Consider the following 22656-nt stretch of genomic DNA (forward strand, 5'->3'; position numbering starts at 1 on the left):
GTGTTTAAGTAGCCAGATCTGCCTTTATAACAGAAAAGACGGTACTGCCAATAGATTGAGAATATTAAAGTTTCGGGTTTTTTAAATGATCTGTAACTTAATTATTGAAATTCATTAACTATGATTTATCCTGTGTAATAGGCTGGCACGTTTTGATGGCAAATGCCACATGGAGCAGCTAATCTCACGATTCTAGTATTCTAAGGGCCAGTTGCGACCGTTATTCCATTGAGCTTATTATAGATTCTACAAGAATGAACTTGGTAAAATAGCGGCAATTTAAGTGAGTGTGGTATGGGGTTCTACGCGGACAGGGTTGACATAGCTCTGTCTCAGTACAATGAACGTGCTGGATTACCTACTCGGAGGCATCCCAACACAGCCATTAAGCTCATTTTGTCGACGGTTTCTTTTGCTAGTAATCCACGTGCTCTTAGACCAGGCATGTGCTTCACGTCTTGAGTGGGTACTGTGATATGCCAATGGTATTATGAGAAGCATGTGGCTGGGCGGTTATGTTTGTAAGTCGTTCCTTGGACAAAAGTGTGGTAATTCCTACAGAAAACTTCGATTCTGTAATCAGATCGATGACTATATGGTAAACATATTCAGTACATTTGTTTGCTCTTCCTGTTCCGTTCAAGTACACTGGGGTTTGAATCTCGACAAGTGTTGAGACAATCAGAGCGACCCGCCCGAGCAAAAAATCCATTATTACATTAGATTATCCACTAGCCACATAATTTCTGAAGGCTTTTAATATGAAGTTGTTTTGGGTGTAATCATTATTCTGTTCTTCTAAAATCATGTTTTTTTTTGGTCATCTCAAATATATTCCTTGGAATTTAACGCCTCAAATTTCCTCCTATGTAGCGCTATTAATTTTGGGGGTGTCTCACTAGCTGAAAAGTATTGATTCATGTCGTTCGTGCTGAACAGCCTCTTTGTCGTTGGTCGTTTGATTTAATAAAACTGCTGGAGAAGATGGTGGCCTCTCGCTTAACTGACCCATCCATAGATGATTTTGTGAGTAATATACGGTCGAAAGTAATAAGAGCTCCATTCAGGCATTCAAATCTGATTTTCTGCATTAGAAAACAATTAATTATTTCCAAATTGTTCATAAGCAGAAATTACCACCCGTGACTCCTTGTTCCTTAAGTGAAGTGAACTGACATCCGCAATCGGCCTCAGTCAGGGTTGTGAACCCCAAGCTTTAAGGACTTGAAGGGCAATTATCCAGCTTTTGACCATATCGGAAGGTCTTTAATGGCGCTATAGATCATGCAGTTGACAGCCTTTAAGTTAAATAATATCATTAAATGTGGGATCTGTGTAAACGTGCATCCATGCAAAACACCCACTGGAATTTGGGAGATACTTACCCCAACAATGAATATGTACAGATATTGATTCCATCGATCATGCCATGCAAATCATGCTCTCTATGACTAATTCAACTCCATGCAGTTGAACTGTGTGTATATATACTCTTGCGCTATTGGATGTGATAGTGTGGCTGTGCTTAGAGGACACGACGTGCTTTGAGGACACGACGTGCTTTGAGGACACGACGTGCTTTGAGGACACGACGTGCTTCACGAGCTAATCTTCCAAATACATACCCATTGAAATTAATATATTCCTCATGAAAACTCTCAAGAAAAATAGTGAGTAACTTTAAACTGAAAGACTCATAAAAAGACATGTAATCACACAGAGGTGCTCTGTGTGGGGATTTTAGGCTAATGTTAAGTTAACATCACATTCCACCACCTTTTGTCATCAAGGAATTGTGACTGCATATGAAGGAAAACACTGAACCGTAGAAAAGGAATTAAAAAATAGTGGCGCTACAAAAAAGTGATTAATTAATTGTTTTAAACTGTGAAAGCCTTCACATTTAAATGCATGTTGACTGAGACGTCAAATAATCAATCCGATTTTAATTCCCAAATGAAATAGAAGAGTTCAGCCTATAGGGACATAGACCTACTTCTCGGGTGAAAAGGTGAAACTCCATCTTCGTCTGACTAGGCTGTGTTGATCAAACAGACGTATACAGCGATCTGCTGTAACTTTCCCTACTGTGTTTGTTTGTGTAAGCCTAGTGTGCTTGACGTATTTACCCTAAAGCTGTCGTATAACTGAAATAATCTTAGCAACGACCTTTAACATCTATCAAATAAACAATGGCACTTTTGAATCAAGCCTAAAACCCAAGTCTTGCTGCTTCTTGAACTACATGCCTTCGTTTCTTTTGTTACTCTCTGAGTCACTTTACAGGTTCAAGTTCAGAAAGAGAAAACGAACACCCCAGTCTGTAGTTTCCTGGACAGGGTTTGTAGACGTAACTGATGCTCGCCGCGATATGGTTGAAATACTGCCAAAGTGGCGTAACACCCGAATCATTCATTCATAAGTCATTCTGAAAGAAAACAGGTCTATTATAAAATACAATCAGCAGCCACAGTGCTGGTCTTCCAAGATAAGATATCAAAGGGCTATAAAGCAAGACTCTTATCATGGAAATAAAGCAAAGCGCAGTCAACCATTCCTGTCTTTCCATTGTGTTAGGCGTACACGGACAAAACAGAATAAATACATAATATTTTATCTGATGCTTTTCAAATTCAGCATCGCCTTTTTTGACATTCTCTATTTATTTATTTGGGTTTTTTGGCATTGAAAGGAAAGACCAGGAATGCGCAAAAAAGTGAAGACTAACAAAGCGACATTTCACGGCATTCGGCACGCAAGGCAAGTAAAGCGCTAAATAAATAAATAAATAATAATAAAAAAAATGATACACGATCGTTTTCAACAGCAATCTAACCTTTAAGTTTCTCTATGTTCGGGTCAGTATATACAATATTTTGTTTGATACTATCAGCCAAAAATATCATCCAAGATTTACTGGTTTCTTTTTTTTAAAAAAGTAATCTAGGAAACAATATGCAGCTGAAAATACTACTGACGGATTAGTTATCTTGCTCTGTGTTAGAACAAGCTTTACAGCCATCACGTAAAAGGTTAGTGGTGTACCACTGGGGATTGGTGGTATGGGACATTTGCTCAGCCGAGATTCGCTGCTGGCCTCGTCCAGAAGTCACCAAGACAGTTCGAAACCAAGAGAGCGTCGGGGGATTTGGGAGTAGCCGAAAGTCCAATCTGGCCTGGTTCGCCAAACACATTAGGGAGGGTGGGCTGAGGGTAACATTGATTGCTACTGCTAATACTTTAGGTATTAGAAAAATCCATACTATCGAAATGTAGATTTTTTGGCTTGTTTCTTTCTTTCTTCTAACAGACGCCAAAACGATGATTAAAATAATGAAAAAAAAAACAAGATTTTACTGTAGATTGCTATATTATAAAACAGGACTAGAGATAGTCAATATAAATGTTAATCATTGCTTTTTGTAAAAGTTTATTACACAAGGCAGACGATCGAAATTATTCTGGCTGAGGACAATTTGCAAGAGGAAGTTTTAACAGTAGCACTTCGGGACGAGAACCAAGCGGCATAGAGGGGAAGCTGACGGACACGGGGAAACCCCGTTCTCAGCTCCTGGTCAGGTGACATGGGAGACAGAAGAGACGTTGGGGAGGGGACATGGGCTACTCACGTTCTCTTGTATTTCCTAAAAGAGAAAAACAATTCAGGTGATACACAAAGAGAAATAGTCAAAGTCCTGAACATATGGCCTTGTCTGCAGGATTTGAACTTCTACAATAGCTTGTCATTGAACTAAATGTTCTCGTGAATAACTAAATATTAAAAAAAAACACATCTCCCTGTTGTTAAATTCTCTCACAAGTAGCTACATAGTGATTAACTTAGAGGACACATGAAATGGAACTCTAAAACAAATATTATAAGGGAAATGAAAGAAATCATTAAAAAAAATTAAATCTGTATTTTTAATTTTGAGTGATATTTGATATTTGTTACTAACCCCTCTATTTTATGAATGTTATTCGTCAAAAATTGTAGCAAATGACGTCATCGACCAGCAAGACCAGCTTAGTGCCCCTAATCGGGCACTTCTCGACCATTGCAAAATTATTTTTATAGCTATCACCGTTCACATCATGACTGCAGCTACTTAAATTTCATACTGACCAGTCCGATCTTGAGCAAACTGTGGTTGAAAGACATTTTAGACACGAAGTTTTAGGTCAACGCAAGTGTAGAGTAAGTTATTGGGGCTTTTGAGCATTGCATTTTAAGGACATAAGCAAAACACAAAGTTTGTTTGTATCTTTATTTTGCCTCCACACATACATTATGTAATGACAGAATATATCACTCAGGTGCCAGAAGACATCCTTTTGTTACAGCCAGTACGCTAATAAACATTTGTAAGTGCCAATAAATCAAGACCTATCTCCATCACTTCTTAATTTGAACACGTCAGGCAAACACTCGTGTATGAACTCAGGGATACGCAGGTCCTTAATCATTAATGGAGGCGTCAAACCCGTAAACAGGTCAACCACAGAAAGGACGTTTTGCATTAACCGTAAACAAAAGACAACCTTGAAATCAATGCAATTTTAACACAATAAAACAGCAAGATGATAAAATAGATTCTGTCGTCCGCACAATGCAACCGTCAGCAGAATACAACGGCTGTCATATTAACACAGTCATTAACCCTTAATCGATGTATTCTATAGTAAATGAATACCAGAAATATAATATATCAACATGATATTCAATAAAGAACTTCTGAATCCGGTCCATCCAATGACATGAGGCATGTGCTCTGGAAAAAAATTATCGACAGCAATAATCGATTCATATATTGTTTTTGTGAGTTGAGTTTAAATCGTATTGTCAAGTCAGTTTTCTTGTTTGATTCCTTGCGCACAAGACAGGTTGGAAAAAACATGCGTTTAGTGGTTAGACTACTAGTTACCCTGGAATTCAGCAAAGTCTGATGCAGCATTCAGCCCTCACACACAGAAACCAGCAAACTGATGCCTTTCCTGAAGTCATGGCAGCTGCCAAATTTTCATCATACCTTGTAATAAATGTGTCGCGTTTAGGCTAATGAAGAACAGTTATACAAGCAAATTAGGCATATATAACATAGCATGGCGTTTAGATGGCACTAAAGTTGCTGTGGAGAAGCAAAAGGTTTTAGCAAAGGCTGGTGATTTACTCCAGACACTCAGGTTTCTTCTTTGACCAAACCAAAAAAGGTATAATGCATAGTTTTATTTGTAACGAAAGGACAAAAACACAGATGATATGGCGATTGATCTGATGTACACAATTGATAAAGTAACACTATTATCGCTATTTGTATTTACCCAAAATGTGGACATTGACATAACAGTTAAAGTGAAATGGCACTGAAAATTGTGAATCTCTCTTCCGATCTAAAATATAATCTGTGAATTGTAACAGAAAATCCTTTGTCTGAGTGACGCTAGAATGCATTCTGTTATTATCACCTAATACTGTGTCTTATTCAACATACTAGTCTAATGCAATATTTTACCCTCAAGTTAATGGAATATGTGTGCTATATGTAAAAGACTAATCTACTACAACAGTCGCATCACTCAGACAACAGGCTTTTCGTTAAATTTAACAGTTTATTGTTTTGGCAAGATGATCCAGGCGTCTTTGACAGAATTAAAGCTGTGTTTAGTGTATGCATGTACTCTCCCAAGACGACTGTGTACAAATTTGCACATCCACACTGATATCTGTATCAGCGCTACACATATACATACATAAGTCATTGTGGATATGCTGGTACACAAAATTATATAGATGTGAATTCATGCCACAACACAGTGTATCACAGTACACAGTAGCTTTTACAGAGTGCATGTGATGTACGATTTTTATAAACCAAAGGTCGATTAACGTTTGATCACTATAAACTGGAATTTCAGAAAGACATTAATAATGACAGAATGAATGACAGAATGATATTCCATGAAGAACCTGCCCTTCCACTTTATAAAAAAAACTTTGTGTTGCCTACAGTATTCAGAACATCCAGACACTGTTAATTGTCTTAAATAAAAATGATTCTTAAAATTCAGTCCATGTATGCCTTTTAAACATTGAGTAATATTCAGGATATATACCCTGAAGATTTAATAACATAGATTTAATTTATGTTCAACAAACAAATTTCTGAACGAAAATAGTTGTGGCGCAGCCTACATTCATTACGTTATTCGCATCTAAAGGCAAGTCAAAAAACTTGTAAGACAACTAGGCCTATCTGAACCATCTGTCCGTTGCACAGCACGGAAAATAAACCAAATCTTCCCGATTTGTCCTCATGCTTTGCGTCTAAAGGGAAAACGTTGATGTTTCCCAACCAATGAACAACAGCGAGGACAGGTGTTGCTGTGGCCCATGTGACCTTCAATCTCCTTTCGTCCTTTATATTTACAAGAACTGGCGATGGTATCAGTGAAGAGAAGATGTGATGTTGCTGGGAGATCGGAGGCTTAAGTATAGGTCGACTGGAGGCACTCTCTGGAGCTCGGTTAACAGGCGTTCCTCAGCTGTTTGGAGGGAAATGAGGTCCTATTGAGATCAGTGTTTTACAGATGTAGATCAAGGCACGGTCTAGCAGTTCGAATCGGTGTGCCCCACTGGAACGGAAATTCAATTTCCCGTGTTCAAATACTAACGTCTAAGCCTACCAGGTGATACATGTTTAACCTAGAGGAGTGAAAATTTGGAGGGAAAACAGAAGGGGTGGGATTTTCAGCACTTTTCCAATATCTTGTCCAACATTGTAGAATTGAACATCTGGGAATTCCCTTCGCGTAATTTGACAGTCAGTATACATAATGTTGACCAAGCTCTTGTACAAGGTGTACAGTGACATTTTCGGGTGTCGTGTCTCGTGTCTTGGAAATGGTATTCAAAAAAAGGCAGCACTGTAAACATAGCGGCACTGGTGCCACGGCATTACACAGGGAGACATTGCCCAGGTACGAACGAAATAATGTGGAAAGCGACGTCCTACCCCATTCCAACAAGTAAAAAAACAAACCAGCAGAAGATTCTTTGGCATTTTGTATGGCCTGGAGCTCTGTTCCACAAAGTGGAGCGCAGCGCTAAATGCCAACGGCAACTGATATTATATTTCAATTATTACTATATTTTGACATGTGGCGAACACATATCAGATGATCCTTATATCTCACTGCTAACTCGGTGCTTTTTAAAATACACGCCACATTGATTTTATTCCAGATGCGGCTCAATTTGCATATTGGTGGGCTTTTGGATGCTGATGGGATATCACTTTCTTCTTCTATTCTTCCTCAGTTTCTTAATAACTGTTTGTTACGGCTGTAAATGTTGCAAGGCTTGAAAGTATGTGTGAGATACCTGACCTCACACTCCATTGACGCGTAAAGGTCACCGTGATTTACTGAATTCATATATCTAATAACCCGATAAATCTGTTGATATCTGGATGCCCTAAACACAACTTAGCTTTAAGCGTAGATTTACTGAATTCATATATCTGATGCCCGATAATGTGTTGATATGTGGATGCCATAAATACATCTTAGCTTTCAGCGGCAATTTACTGAACTCATATGACAGATAAACCGATAATCTGCTGATATGCCATAAATATATCGCACCTTTACCCCACGATTTGTTTGAAGACCATAACGTACGTCTAACTCACTATCTCACAAAGGCCGTGCAAATAACGCTGTGAATGGTGAACTTGATTTTGCAGTCAAGTGGTTAGCTGCCCAGGTTCGATCTTAGCTGAAGGGTCGCTAGAGCCAAAGAAATTGGCAATCGTGCTGTGTGCTTGCTTAGTTCTAAGCTTTAGGCTATAGGTCAATACCCTTTTTTGCGTGCAATGGCGACTTTAGTCCAATACCGAGTGGCCACTTTCTTCTTGTAATACGTGAGAAAGCCCCCATATCGTCATCGTAAAGTCGGGAATTAGTAAAAGACTAGACAGCTTTGGTCCGAATTATTCTACGAGGAAAAGCCTACGCACCATCGGTACATTGTGGGTGCGAACCGTTATGTCCGCCTCCAAAGTAACAATTGGTTTCTGTTGTCGCTATGGAGGTGACCCATTGAGGCGGCATTATTAATACGAAAGCAAAGGGATTCCCTGCTACAATCAGATATCGTCATGATAACATTTAAATGATGTCAAAGGAAACATAAAATCCCCAGGAAAAACAATTATACGGTGAAACGTCATCCAGCATCGCCATTAACTCGCCAGGTAGATTCATGGATAGTCCGTAGCCATCTCACATAAATTCGTTTAGCGGGTCTCTCTCGAAATCACGTAGTGGGACTTGATGATTACTTGTCTGTACCACGGTTGCCTTATTGATCCGGTTATATTATTACCCTCCGGAAGGAACCTATTCGAGAAAGTCGACGCAATCTACCACGCAAAGTCACCATAAAAATACGACGCTGGCCTCCAACGGATACTGTATACGCTCCACTAACAGCAGTATCGACTGGATCAAAGCGATTAAGATTTCACATTTTCGCAGTTCTTTTTGTTCTTCCAAGCGTTTCCATTTATATTACCACTTCAAGCCATCGATCGGCTCTTGTTCATGCGAACAGAGACTGTAGTAAATGTTCAGTGATTTAACTTCCGCATTCTTTGTCATTTTGTATGACACCGTGCTCTAAGTTTCTCTCAGAATATAGTACCACTGATTTCCGTATTCACCAGCTGATGTCGCTTTCATTGGTGGACCGCCAATTAAAAATGTTCTGTCTCATATACATTATTTTTTGACGTCATACAAAAAAAAAACACCTACTTCCGAACACTGAAGCAGTAGCTTTCTGAAGTTAGCAGTTTTTTGAAGGTGTAACTATTTGGAGGTGTGCTAAGAGTTAAGCCTTGTATTCGCACTAAAGTGTCATAACGTTTATATCCTTCCCACCATAATGCTGGCCGCCGTTCTATGAGTGAAATACTCCACTGTGGTGGGAGGGTTTTCTGATGTACATCGGGACAACTGCAGTCGATGTGGCTCTACCCCGTGAGGCAGCAGACTGGAATCCAACCCCTTCCAGTTTTACTGCTTGACGCTCCCTCGGGCAGGTTTACTCAAAGTTCTCCAGTCTCCACTATTCCTAAATTCTTGACCCAATTAAATAATAAAAAGTTATCTCAGAATATGAACACTGTAATTAAAAATGTCTTTGAAACAATGAAAAACTGTTTTAAATTTTTCAATGTCTAAACACATACAATGATAAGGCGGCTAGTTCACGTGAGTTATATATATATGTGAGTTCTCGAGAGTATATTAATGACAGGACGATGCAATCAAATGGAGCAATATTTCACCAATGGCCATTAAAATGGCAGCTGTCTGGCTAGCCCCGTTTGTCGTTTACCCATAATAATCAAGCTCGTCTATACAACTAACGTGACCATTGCCGGTTTGAATATTAATGGCCGAGTACGCAGTACGATTTACAGCTTGCCTCTGAGAGAAATGTCAACTCCAGAGACGGTCTCGTATATCCAATAACGGCATCGGGACGAGACCGGACAGTCAAGTTGCCTCAAATGACCGATATTTTCATCTTGTCTCATCTGCTATATAGAGACGCGTGGGTATTTAGGTGTATTAAACCTCACGAAACCAACTGCCACACAACCCTACTTTTATTATGCAACTGTCGAGCACAGCAACGTGAGATAGCAAAACAAGAAACGAGCCCCCAAGTTGCTGGGCAACAACGCATAGTTTGGACTTGTACTTTCACCTGATATTGCCTTCGTGCTGGGGAGGCAGGTGTTTGGTAAGCTGACACAACGAGCCGAGATTAAACAGCACAGTTTGGAGCCTTGGTACAAAGCCATCTATCAAGCCCAATCCAACAGCCGCCATTTGCGACCGACAAGATATCAGCAGAAAGTGACAGTGAAAACAGAAATCAACGGGAGGTTTAAGCTGTGGGGTTTTCAGGTGCGATTGACAGACAATCCTGTGTCTTTCTGTGTCCAAAAGGAGCAAGACATATTGCAAGGGGGAACCTTTATAGCGGATTAAAGTTCTTCGAGCAGTTTATGCGCAACGTATTACTAGAGCATTGCAAGAGAAAAATCGTCAGCTCAGCTCAGGCCGGAGTAGCGAAAAGGGTAGCCCTTTCATACAGTTGTCGCCAGTTTATTTGTTACGGTTGAACTGGTCGTAATCAGCTAGTTTGCCCTCTTCATGCACAAGCACAGTAAGCACATTGATACAACAAACCGCCGTTTAAATGGCGTGCTCAGTTAGCTTCCTCTAGGTATTGCACGTACATGTAGACCCTTTTCGAAGATTTGGACGTATTCTCCACGACGGCAGCCAGTTTTCTTGGAAGAAAACTCTCTTTTGGCCACATAGGCGTGCCAACGTAAACGTGCAGGCAAAGCATCGAATTTAATACATAACCTAGGTCATACACCATGGGTTGTAATTGCTAGGACCGGCTTATTTCCCCAAGTAACCATCACTTAGTCAACAGACGTACTGGGTGCGAACATGTAGATAAGGCATACCACCGGTTTAATGTTGGCAAAACCATTGCCTTCTCAACATTTCAAGCTAGGCGTTAAATGTTGTTAAGCAAGGTTGTATGCTTTCAAATAAGATGACACAATCAGCTCTAATAGGCTAATGACCATAATGACGTGTAATAGTTCCGACCTCGTGGCGTGACAGCTGACATCCTGTCATTACAATTGGTCAGGAAATATTAGCGTGAACACCATTTTAATACACTAATGGTCACTCACACGCCCTGTGTCGATTGAAAATACCATGATCCTTTACCAAAAAAAAGAACAGCTTTACTATTTATAAGTCTTACTAAATATAAATGAGCATGCTAAAAGTCGACTTTCATCACGTGAAAATATTACAGAGTTATGTTTTAATCCTGTTAATTAATAGTTTAGTACAATGGAAATGGCAAACTAATTAACAACAAAACTCTCCTGTAACCATAGACAGGAATTAACTGAAGCTATGTGGGTGTATCGTAAATGCTGGCAATCTGCCAAACAGAAAAGAAAGCCTTTAATAACAAGAACATCACATAATTCAAAATAAAGTATAACCATTTGTTTATTATAACAATGCAGAGCATTACTGTGTCGTTTCAATATTTCAAGACCATAATGCACAATACTGAACAAAATATGACTTCGGTTTTCCATGCACTGGCAAATATGCATGGCTACCAGATGGCCTAGGTCTGTTCCAGTAGGCACGTGTTCTTGGACTAAGCTGGGGAATTACCATGCTTGCTTATGATGTCGCGGCTCCTTCAAGGCAAATGTCATCATTTGTTATGACAGCAAACGGATTTAGTCCAATCAGTCCGTTGTCTAGACACTATGATTCCTAATTATATAGTTTGTTACGGATCTAATCAACGCTATAATTTAGGCAACGTCATGAGCTGTCAAAAGGAAAAGCTCTGTGAAATGACAAAAAAGGAGAACTAATTCCCCTTCAGACTGGTCGGATAACAGGTGGGGAAAAAACCTTCCACAGTCGTACCTAATTTTGTTTTGCTGTGCATTGCTTTGAATCGTCCATCTAAAAAGTGTTAAACGTATTCAAGAAGTTGCTAAAAAAAAAAGCCAAAACCGCCGTTCCAATGGATATTGAACCATTTGTCGCCTAAAGAATTTATCGTCATTGTAGAGGGTTTAACTGAATTCTCACATTCAATCACCCGCTGCTCAAATGAAAAGTACAGATTTGCCGACTGAAAGAGAAGATGTAGTAGGCCTACTAGTATCTATTAAATTTAGAGGGTTCTAAAATCAACAAGTATTAACTGCAGGGACTACATTTCATTCATATATATATATATATATGCAAGAATATGAAGGTGTAGAAAGTTGAGAGGGAAGACGAATTTGTTTTTTTATTCTATCATTTGTTTACATCAGAAAAATCTTACTTTTATACCTATATACTTATATGTAGGTACATAGTTGTTTCGCATTAGCATGGTATTGTATCGAGTCTCATTTTCACCTTATTTCAAGTTGCTGATGCGGTACCGAAGTCACTTAGCAAAGCCCACTGATGCATGTTCTTCAGTGAATACTCCCAACCGTTCAGCACCCTGTGTTAGTTTAATCGACTTTTGCCACACATCACTCTGATCCTTATTTACATAGTCAACGGAAAACGACCCCGGGCAACTACAATTGCACACTGACTTTGAATACACTTGACTTACGTCCGGTCAGCTTCGCCTTTGCTTGACCAGACCCACTGACCAGTCCCAATGGCCAGGCCTAAATCCCTCAAGACATTACTCACTATTTCCTTGACAGGCTCCATAATTATGTTTGTGCAAAACCTACTTGTGGCTTTGTTACGGACTCCCCGATGTCCATTCTGACCATATCTCAATGCTTCGACACACCAATAAGGCAAACTGTGAACCGAGCGATCACACGTCTGAGATTGATACCGTGAGTTTAGGGACGGGCTGGGAAGCGATACTTCAACAACTAATAAAGTACTTCATTCCCTAGCTGGTCTTCGGAAATACTGCCTTTGAACTAATTAATTTAGTGTATTGATCGTAACAAGCAGCGAAACGGGACAGTGTTAATACTAACGTCAGACGTTAAAAACGAGCATTTCTCCAATCCACGGTTGACTGTAAACCGTTTATTGAGAGTTAATCTTAAAAATTCAGTGCATAGTTGCTGGAGATTCTTTTTTTTGCAATTAGGTAAAAGTCCGGCAATTCCACTACCATAATCACGGTAAGGTGGTCACATAACTGAGTTCCTTTATCCTCCCCCTCCCCCCAATTTTCTTCTCCTTTAAGGCATTAAACTCAGTGCTAGACATCTTATTATTTCGCCTGAATTTTGCAACCGTTGTAAAGGAGAAGAAAATTTAAATACCATTGAAAAGAATATGCATTTCCTCGCAGATACATATCATAAACAAAATTCTAATATGTACCTCAAGTTGATAAATTATAAATCAGCGCCAAATTATAAGTTAGCGCCAACATCCGCTGTATGCGACTCCATTTTGTCTAAGAACTAGGCCTGAAGTGTTCTGTGCTAGGAGGAGAATTGCAATCGGAAACCGCCGAAGTGCAGTTCGTACATTTCCAGTAGAACTCTTCTTCCCAGAAGGTAGCGAACAGTACAGTTCGTTTTGCGCTTGACGATCGGAAAACCGGAATGTTGGACGTAGGTTCCGAGTTTACACGAACAAGCCGGCAGTTTTAACGACTCTCATTGGGTGAGAGGTAATACACCCCCAATATAAATTTCAGGGTGTTAACATGGAGGACGCGATGGACTCGGCGATTCATGCCGGCTTTGCCTTTTTCAGGCTTTACGTGTATGGCGAGGAAAAATCGCAAAATTATGCAGCCGGCACCACCAGATAGAAAAAAATTTGCTCTTTTAACCCTAAAGTGTCTTTTTTAAAAAGTTTTCTTTCCACTTAATCTTGCTTCATGATGTTCTCGTTTGTTCTTGGCATTGCTTAACATGTAGTGTAGAACCTGTCCTCAACAAGATGTCTTGGGCGCAGTAAAGCTTTCTTGATGAAATATAACAAATCTCACACGGACAAGTGGGGCAGAAAAATAATTAACATGAAATATGGACCATGTTGTTCACACAGGAAAAGAAGTTCCACTAAAGTTTATCACAACTTAAAGCCCCACGTGCACTCTAATATTAACATTTAAATACTTTCCACACAAGATATAAAGCCCTTGATAGGACTGGAAGTTAACTGACAGTATCCCGGCTCATGCCATTTTACCATCCTCGAGAAACGAGACGTTTGTTGAAGGATATGGAATAACTGACATTATTGCTTCAGAAAGTGGTACAAGTGAAGCATGAAGCATGTCTTGCTTTAGTACCATAGGTTCAAATAAACTGCTTACATGAAGTACGGTACAACTTCAAATTTTTAATCGTAAATGAGTAACAAGCAGGATCGCGATTGTCTTGCCAAAACCGTCATGTGACAAATCAAGATCCAATCGGAACACAAGGTTCTGTGCCTTCACTAAACGCAAAGATTAGTTGACGGGAGTTTCCTTTCTAGTCGGAGTGAATGTCTTAAACAAACATAACCGCAAGCTACAATGTTAGCACTTTTCCAAAGAATGCACTTTGCCAACAGTAAACAAACAATCGAGGGAATCGGTGACACAGTTTTCAAAGCGAACAGATGCCCGGGTTATATGAATCATGAATCCAGTAAAATTGATCGATTATGGTATATCTGTTGGTCTCCAAGGTTACGTAGTGAGTCACATGACACTGCAATACCATCAATAATTCCAGAGACATTGTTTCCTTGCAAATCTGATCATCAGGAAATGCAAATATCATCAGGGCTTGTCTAAGTGTGTGCGGATACGAATGGGTTTACGTTGATTTAGTGAAAGTATGCTCGATCGTAAAGTAAACAAGGTAAATAATATCGTTGGGAAATATGTCGTCATTCTGACGGAAGATACCCATGAACAAGGCATAGAATTGGGGCTCGGCACTCTACCAGCCAAACAATTCACTGATCGGCACATTACATCCAAAACTGAATGCAACAAACTCAAAAAGGAAAGCCTCAAACGAAAAATAATCGCTATCAAAGTCCGCCCCCATCATCATTAACGGTTATTTCTTGTTTTCTTTTTTTAATTATTTACGCTGACTGCCAATGCTACGGCTGACTGAACCTATGATGAACCGTGGAGTCGGTACGATCTGAGGCAATATAATCAGAAGTACAGATCAAACGATCGGTCCCATGAGATGTCGGCCTTAGGTAAAACAAGCTGGTGCCTCCACAAACCTTCTGTTAGCGGACAACGCCAGCGCTTATGTATACGTCCCTAACAATGTCTATGATAAATTTTCCTTTTGTAGACCTGGTAAAGTAACGCGGAGAATTGGCTCCAGAGTAGTACGATAAGAACGTGCAATTTAGCAGTTCTGTAAATTTCCGAATCAGAAGTATAAAACTTAGTCGAAACGCCCATAAAAGTTATATGGCCATAAAAGAAATAGTTACTTAGTGATAATCCGCGAAAAAAGCACACTCGACCAAAACGGCGAATTTTTGGCTCAAATGAGGCACTGTAGGCTAGTTTTAATTTACTGTATGAAGATCAACGTTAACTAGAAAAAATGTTTTTCTGAAACTTTCACGTATGTATTTCTGCATACTGTCAAAATCTCGATTTTGTTAACCTTTGTCTTCATGTGTAAAACATATACTTTATATTTATTTATTTATTTGATTGGTGTTTTACGCCGTACTCAAGAATATTTCACTTCATAAACTTTATAATGTGATCACTTTTGTGATGTTTTGGTAAGTGTAAGATCCGTATTTCTGTTGAAGTCAGCACGGAGTCCTTCATAGTAGAGTGAATTAACGAAGTCGCTGTGGAGGATAGGTAAATTGTTGCGAAAGATTTCGAATCTCAGTTTGAATTTTCTCTTTAGATTCATACTTCTGTGTGATTAAAGTTAAGACCATCTTGCATTAAATAAGTGTTATCATGAATTATTTATTTACTTTTTTCATTGGTGTTTTACGCCGTACTCAAGAATATTTCACTTATACGACGGCGGCCAGAAATTATGGTGGGAGGAAACCGGGCACAGCCCGGGGGAACCCACGACCATCCGCAGGTTGCTGGCAAACCTTGCCACGTACGGCCGGAATACCATGGATTAGAATGTATAATTGTTAAGATATTCTAATACGTAACATGTAGCAAATTTGTCGAAATCATACGTGATTAACTTGTCATGTTTAGTGTAATGTGTAGTAGAATTGTAAGGCTGGAAGGTTAAATATTTGTTTTATATTTATTCATTGGATTGCTTAACGCCGTGCTCGAGAAGTTTTCAGAAAGATATATTTGTGGGACAGTCATTTTCCCAATCTACAATGTGTAATACAGACAAATTTGTTTCAGTTTGAATGGAATAGGCTACCGTTTATTCACTTCATGTTTTATACACCGTTGGCACGTATACAGACTAGCTTCACTCGCGTGTCATATAGCTGTGAAGCAGGTGTAAAGAGAACCGAAAGAAGAAGTCGCCTTATAAATGTGTCAGCAGGGTGGGCAGTGTCTTGCAATGGGGCCGATGCTCCGCCTTACCATACCAGGTCCTTTGAGCGAGCAGTGAGGACGCTGTGATAGCTAGCAAATGGTCACACATAACCAATGAAATACGACCCTTTAGTCAATTTACCTCAGTTAGGGTTTTATTCTAACTCTTTATGTAAGTGCTTAAAAAGTAGCAACTTTCACACTTCCTGGCACTATGGCAAGGCACAACCAGGCACAAAAATGCAGTGATGTCAGTTGTAATTTATCAGACGTCAGTGGTCCTGAATGTCACAGTATTAAATAAACATTTACATGACGACAACGCCAAGGGACTAGCCAATTCCCTTATTCTGCGTGCAAAGCGAGACATTGCCGAGATCAGCATATTTTAAGATGACAGACATGTCGCGATACATGTTTAAACTGGTGTCCGATTTTTATATGCCGATCAGTGCGGCGAGTTTGCTCACAGCAACTAAGAAAGTCAGAGATGGGAGACACCGATCTCACGTGACAACGGTGTTCAACTGTGATGAAAACTAATTTAGCATCATGCCGGTGGGTGATCTGTAAAAAGCTATTTGACGAAGGCACTGGACAGGACTGGGCAGATTCAATCCCTTTCCCCATTTCTGGAGGGAAATGTCGAGAAAAAGAAGATTGCGGAAATCGCAAACAGAGCGCAAGGTATATTAGAAAGGCCTCTGGCGCCATCTTTCTTAAGCCATTCACGTACTGGAACTTCTCTATTGCAATGCTTTTCATATATAGATGTTTCTGTTGGGCAACTTGTGATAATGACACTAGAAGAAGATAAATACTTGAATCGAACAGTTAAACTGCAGATGAATTAGCTGTGCTGTCGGGTCTTTAATACTCGCCATGGATTGGGGCTTTATTATGAAAATAACGAACACTGATACTGACCGTCGACAAGGAATCACCATCCTTACTTAACCAGGAATCTTTGATGTTCGCCTCCATCGCGTGTGGCCGTCTGGCTTGTTTTCATTCATACACTTCAAGGAAGTCTTTCGATACGACATTCTTTATCCTCTATGCACAGAAAAAAGCCATTTCGCGAAGTAAAACGAACCTATATTCCACTGAAAGCCAATTTCCTCTACTAGACCATAAATGCATTAGGCAAATCAGTGACCTCAAAGGGGAAGTAAAAATGCTGTCGTACATCGGCGTCAAATCGCCCTACCTCGTTCTCTCTCCCTCATTATTTTCATTGTCGCCCCAGGCGAATCAACCAGGACGATTCTTTGAAAGCGTCCTCTATACTTCTACCCGACTTGCCGCTCCATCGGGTGCTTTCACTAAGGCTTGCATTTTAGGGGGAATACGTTCGGCGTATTCATAATTTTGTTGTTGGGTCCCCAGACGCGTTTGCTTGGAACGTATTGATCCGTTTATAAGGTACGTCATCCTGCGGTGGACATTTCCCTATGGTAGGATCTCTCCTTTGTTAGCGTTTAACCACAACTGTCTCACAGCTTCATGTTCTTCTTCGCTGGTTTCCTTCATCTCTTTTTTTGAAAACTTTCCAGAAAAGTAAACTTTTTTTTAGTAACAATAATAAATCCGCTGTAGTACAACTGGTAATATTAGGATTTATAAAGCATCAAATCTTTTCAGTACAGCTGTTATATCGGAATGTTACCGAAGGCACTTTGACGGTAAACAAGGAAAAAAAACCATGCTTGGCTATAATAGAGCAAACTGAGTGAAACTTAAAATAATAATACTAAACCGCTATAGAACACTGCTCAATACTGGTAATTACAAAGCACTAAAACTATATTTAGTACAGTTTTCGTGTGAGCATATTACCCGAAGCGATTTGGTGGTGACTACAATCAAACTACGTGTTAAGCTAAAATAGCTAATGGTGTGAACATTATCAGAATTAGGTCCAGTGCTACGTCTAAACGATATTGCTGATTGGCAACAATCGGAAAGCCCGCAAGGAACTCCCGGTTCTGCCATTACAGAACGGATAAGAGCCGAGGTGATGAGGTGAATTGGTCAGTATTTTCGCGTCATTTAACACGTGCCAAATGTTATATTACTCCGTGGCAAAATATGCATGAAGAATGATCAATCACATAATTGCGCCCGTATCCAGGTCGTATCCAAAGCCTTCAATTTCATGTCATGAGGACAATGGATGGTAGAAGGCAAACACGATCGGTAATGTGACCCAGAAATAATATATGTTGTAGTCTCTTTTATTGTATTCCTGCATAAACCGGGTTTTCTAAGCCTGCACGAGGCCTGGGCCCCGTTTTACAGCGCGCACGTGCAATACCTTTATATAACTACCAAGGCGACGTACTACCTACAGTTCTGGTCTCATGTCTCACTGAAGATATGTGCACGTAACAACCCTATGTCACTTTGCATTGCTTTAACGAGTTTTTATATTAAATGTGATGAAAACACTGCATTTTGAGTAACTTGGCGAATGATGTCTAACATATTACAATTAACATCACTGCTTTTTTGTATCTAATTTTGCTTAAGCCATGGTGTGTAAATTGCTACTACTTATGCAGTTACATGAACAGTTAGAATAAAACGCTGACTGAGGCTATATTCACCCGTTACGTGTGACCACAAATCACAAATCAAATGAATAAATAAATAAATAAATAAATAGATACTCCCTATGCTGTACGTCTTTAATTATACGTATGTGACAATTTTTGAATAGTTTTCAATCAATTCATTTTCCTTGATGCTGGAAAGACAAGGAATGTTAAATGAATGAATGAAATCAGTGTACAAAATCGTATGGTATACTAGTTTATAAGTTGTCGATGTTCAAATATGTATCTCAGGTGTGCTAAGACTGCAACTGTACATATATCCAACGTGGTGATCTAATTGAACAAAGGCGAATCCTGCATCAGTTCAGTGCTCCTGTACAGATTGCTGAGAAAGACAGAAGTCTTGAAAAGGATTTTTACTGCGATATATTGTATTGGAACCTAGTGAAGTGTCAAATCAGAATACCGAATGCACAGTCGCGTTTATTTACTCTAGAAGGTGTCGTATTACGCCATGTGTTTAGGCATGAAACCTTCGTTATCCATACTATGAGGCAGATGATAGCTTGAACATGGTGTGAAAGAACAGATGGCTGTCTACGTATCCGTATACCTTACGTCATATCTTCAAAGATATCGCTTATATAGGAACGTGTATTAAGGAAAATACTAATGGGTAGAGCAGACTATAACGATAATGGCTAGCGGCTATACATCAAGGAAAAGTTATTCGCAACTGAAACAAACCCAACGAACCTAATCAGATAAATGATCGACGTGAAGAGGAAAAAACGGCATCCTCTGTAATCCCAAATCGATGCGATCGTGTGGCGTAAGAACCATTCCTCTCATGATAGCGATGTTTGTCGCATAAAGTCCAGATTCTGCACAACGCCCAGAAAATGTCGAGTGGAAGAATGCTCTAAGAAATGTGCAGTGGCCCAGAGATAATTGCATCTGGGTCCAAACAGAAGTCTAAATAAAAGTCTGCCAGGCAATGTTGGATGGGCTCAGTAAACCACTTTAAAGTTAATGTCAGAGTTACTGTCAACGGTGATCGCCATCCACTTTGTGGCAACCTTTCTTCTTTCCTATTTTTTCGCTTTTTATTTTTGTTTTCTCCCATGTTTTCGGACTCTTACCACCTTTTTGTCGGCTCATGTCTGCTTCTACAGTTTTTTTTTACAAACATCTCTTGTTTCACCACAACACCACTATATACATGTATATGCATAGTGCACAGTTTCTGCACCAACGGTGACATGCATATATTTTCAATTCAATTCAATGAAATATTAACTTATCGATGGTACAAATTTTAGGTGAAAGGAATATTGCACAAAGTGGTGTTAGTATCAAGATTATCCTAACTCCCACACACAATGTAGCTTTAAAATGGGACTACCAATCTCACTGTATTGTATTTACCAAATTCTACTTAAGCCATTGCCATAGTGAGCCTGTAGGTTGTTACCATCTAAGCACTTACACATCATTTAGAATATAATCCTAACTAACATAATCTGGCAAGAGCTGACGTAAATTTCCCCAAATACGCGTGATCATTTGCCAAATTTCACTTCGTTAAACAGCTTTGGTCCCTCTAAGATTTTTTATATTGATATTAAAGGTACAAAGAAAATAATAGCGTTTATATAGATCCGAATGAATACATGATCATTTGAATGCATGGCGTTTGCCTTCAAATGGCGGTTTATTTTGCTTACGCGATGGCGACACATCATTTAGAATACAACCCTAACTAAGGCAATCTGGCAAGCCGGCTTGAATTTCTCCATATACGTGTGATCATTTGCTAAATATCACTTCTTCAAACAGCTTTGGTTTTACGTCCTACGTTTTTGTTTTTTATATTGATATTAAAGATACAAAGAAAACAATAACATTAATATAGGTCTGAATGAATACATGCTCATTTGAATGCATGGCGTTTGCTTCAAATGGCGGTTTATTTCACCTATGCGATGAGTGAAAGTAACTTGCAGCAATTAATTGACAACTACCTGACGTGATTTAACTCGTACAGATTTGCACAAAGTAGGCTCAATGTATATGCTCTGTACGACCACGCATGAAAAAATAGGATCTCTATCAAATTTTGAATAAGTCCATCTAAAACTTCTAAAAGAACAGCGAGGGCAGACCTTTGGTAAGCGGTCAACATTATGTTTCCTTAACCGGGATATCTGAATGCAACAACATACTGGACAATTCCAGAGTGGGTGAATTAGTCAGTACTGTTCAATGATCAACTCTGACAAACTGCTACCCACTTCTGGCCAACGATGTATCGCATTACAAAATACACACGGACATGATAGGGCAATCTGTGCCATGTCTCTGTCCGCCTGGAACAGCTTGTATGTTTCCTCCACCCTGCAGCTCTTTTCAAACATATTTGCCTTTGCTGAATTCGACGAGGTTAGTCTGAACTCTTCTAAAAAAAACACTCTAGCGAATCTTACAGCGATAATGAGCCAGGATACACAAACAGAAAAGAAAAGATAAATAAAGGCAAGAGGACTATATTCAGCATGCCAAGACAAACGATTAGTGGTTAATGATTTGAAGGCATCCGGGTAGATGAACGACGTTTTCTACAAAGCTGTCCATGAACCTTGGGTACTAAACAGAAGTTCCATCTTCTTCAACAATTATAGATTCCAAGTTATGAGTGATGGTTGGGCAACAAACAAACACCTAGATGAACAAGTATTTAACGGGAGTTTTACATTTATGACACGCTTGGGTCTTTACTTCATACTTAACAATTTACCAGTCATATGACTCATTAAGTCTTAAAGTGTATGTACATATACTGTGTCTTCTTGTGGATGTAATAGTATTTATTGTATTACCATCACAGCCTGAATTTGTTCATGATACAAACTTGTACTGTTCGCAAAACTTATTTATTTATTTGATTGGTGTTTTACGCCGTTCTCAAGAATATTTCACTTATACGACGGCGGCACATGGTAGGAGGAAACCAGGCACAGCACGGGGGGAAACCCACGACCATCCGCAGATTGTTGGAAGACCTTCTCACGTACGGCCGGAGAGGAACTGTTTGCACAGTGGTGTGACCATGGTCAAAGTAGTAATTTAGAGTTACACAATAAATAGAAACGATCTATGTGTTTTTGTGTGATTCAGTTGTGTTTTGGTAACGGTGAATAATGTTAGTGTCGCTGGGCAAATAACATTCCTCAAAGTCGATCAAATATGCAGGCTGATTGAAACAGGTTATCAAAGGCTCAGGGTGCAATGGCAACCGGAAACCGTCGAGTTAAACACACCCTTCCATTTCTCACACTGTCCCAGGGTTAGTTCTAACTCTCTAACAGGCCTGTGTCTGAGTTAAGATCTAGAGTTATTAACACCATGCCCGAGGGACAAGAAACTCTGATTCCAGGGTACAGTTAGATCGTACATTACAATTGTTCCAGCCATCTACTTAGAACAGAGGTCAAGCTGCGTAAAGCTAGACCGATGTGACAGCTCGCTAAGTACCCACAGACATTCACTGGTCTATTACCACGTCTGAAGAGATAAAATATTCCACTGAAAAGCCTTTAGAATTCCCTTTCTGCAAATTGTAATGAACGGTTTCCCATTTCTTAGACCAGACGCATGCGTCCTTGATTTTGGTTTTTAAAGTAAAACGCATCAACCAGTATAGGCAGAAGCAATCAAAGAATCACGAAGAAAGTTGGACTTTCGTGTAAAGTACGTGGTGACAGTTAATTCTGACAGGTTCGCAGTTCCTTAATAACAAGATAATATAAAATTTCCAGCTTTATGACAAAGATTCCAACTCATTCCGTCTCCAACTTTAAGTCATTCTGAGCGTATTCACATCAGATGCTCAGACAACTTGATTCAATTTGCGCTTTTTCAATAAATTAATTGACTTCATATTACACTTCAATTGAA

General features: G+C 39.5%; 1 protein-coding gene across 2 annotated transcripts in view; it reads right to left on the bottom strand.

Moving 5' to 3' along the window:
- The window catches only part of LOC135472885 (small conductance calcium-activated potassium channel protein-like), a 63646-nt gene that overhangs the window by 24056 nt on the left and 16934 nt on the right, over positions 1 to 22656 (bottom strand). The window lies entirely within an intron of this gene.

The sequence above is a fragment of the Liolophura sinensis genome, chromosome 8 (assembly GCF_032854445.1).
Source record: "Liolophura sinensis isolate JHLJ2023 chromosome 8, CUHK_Ljap_v2, whole genome shotgun sequence".
NCBI lineage: Eukaryota > Metazoa > Mollusca > Polyplacophora > Chitonida > Chitonidae > Liolophura > Liolophura sinensis.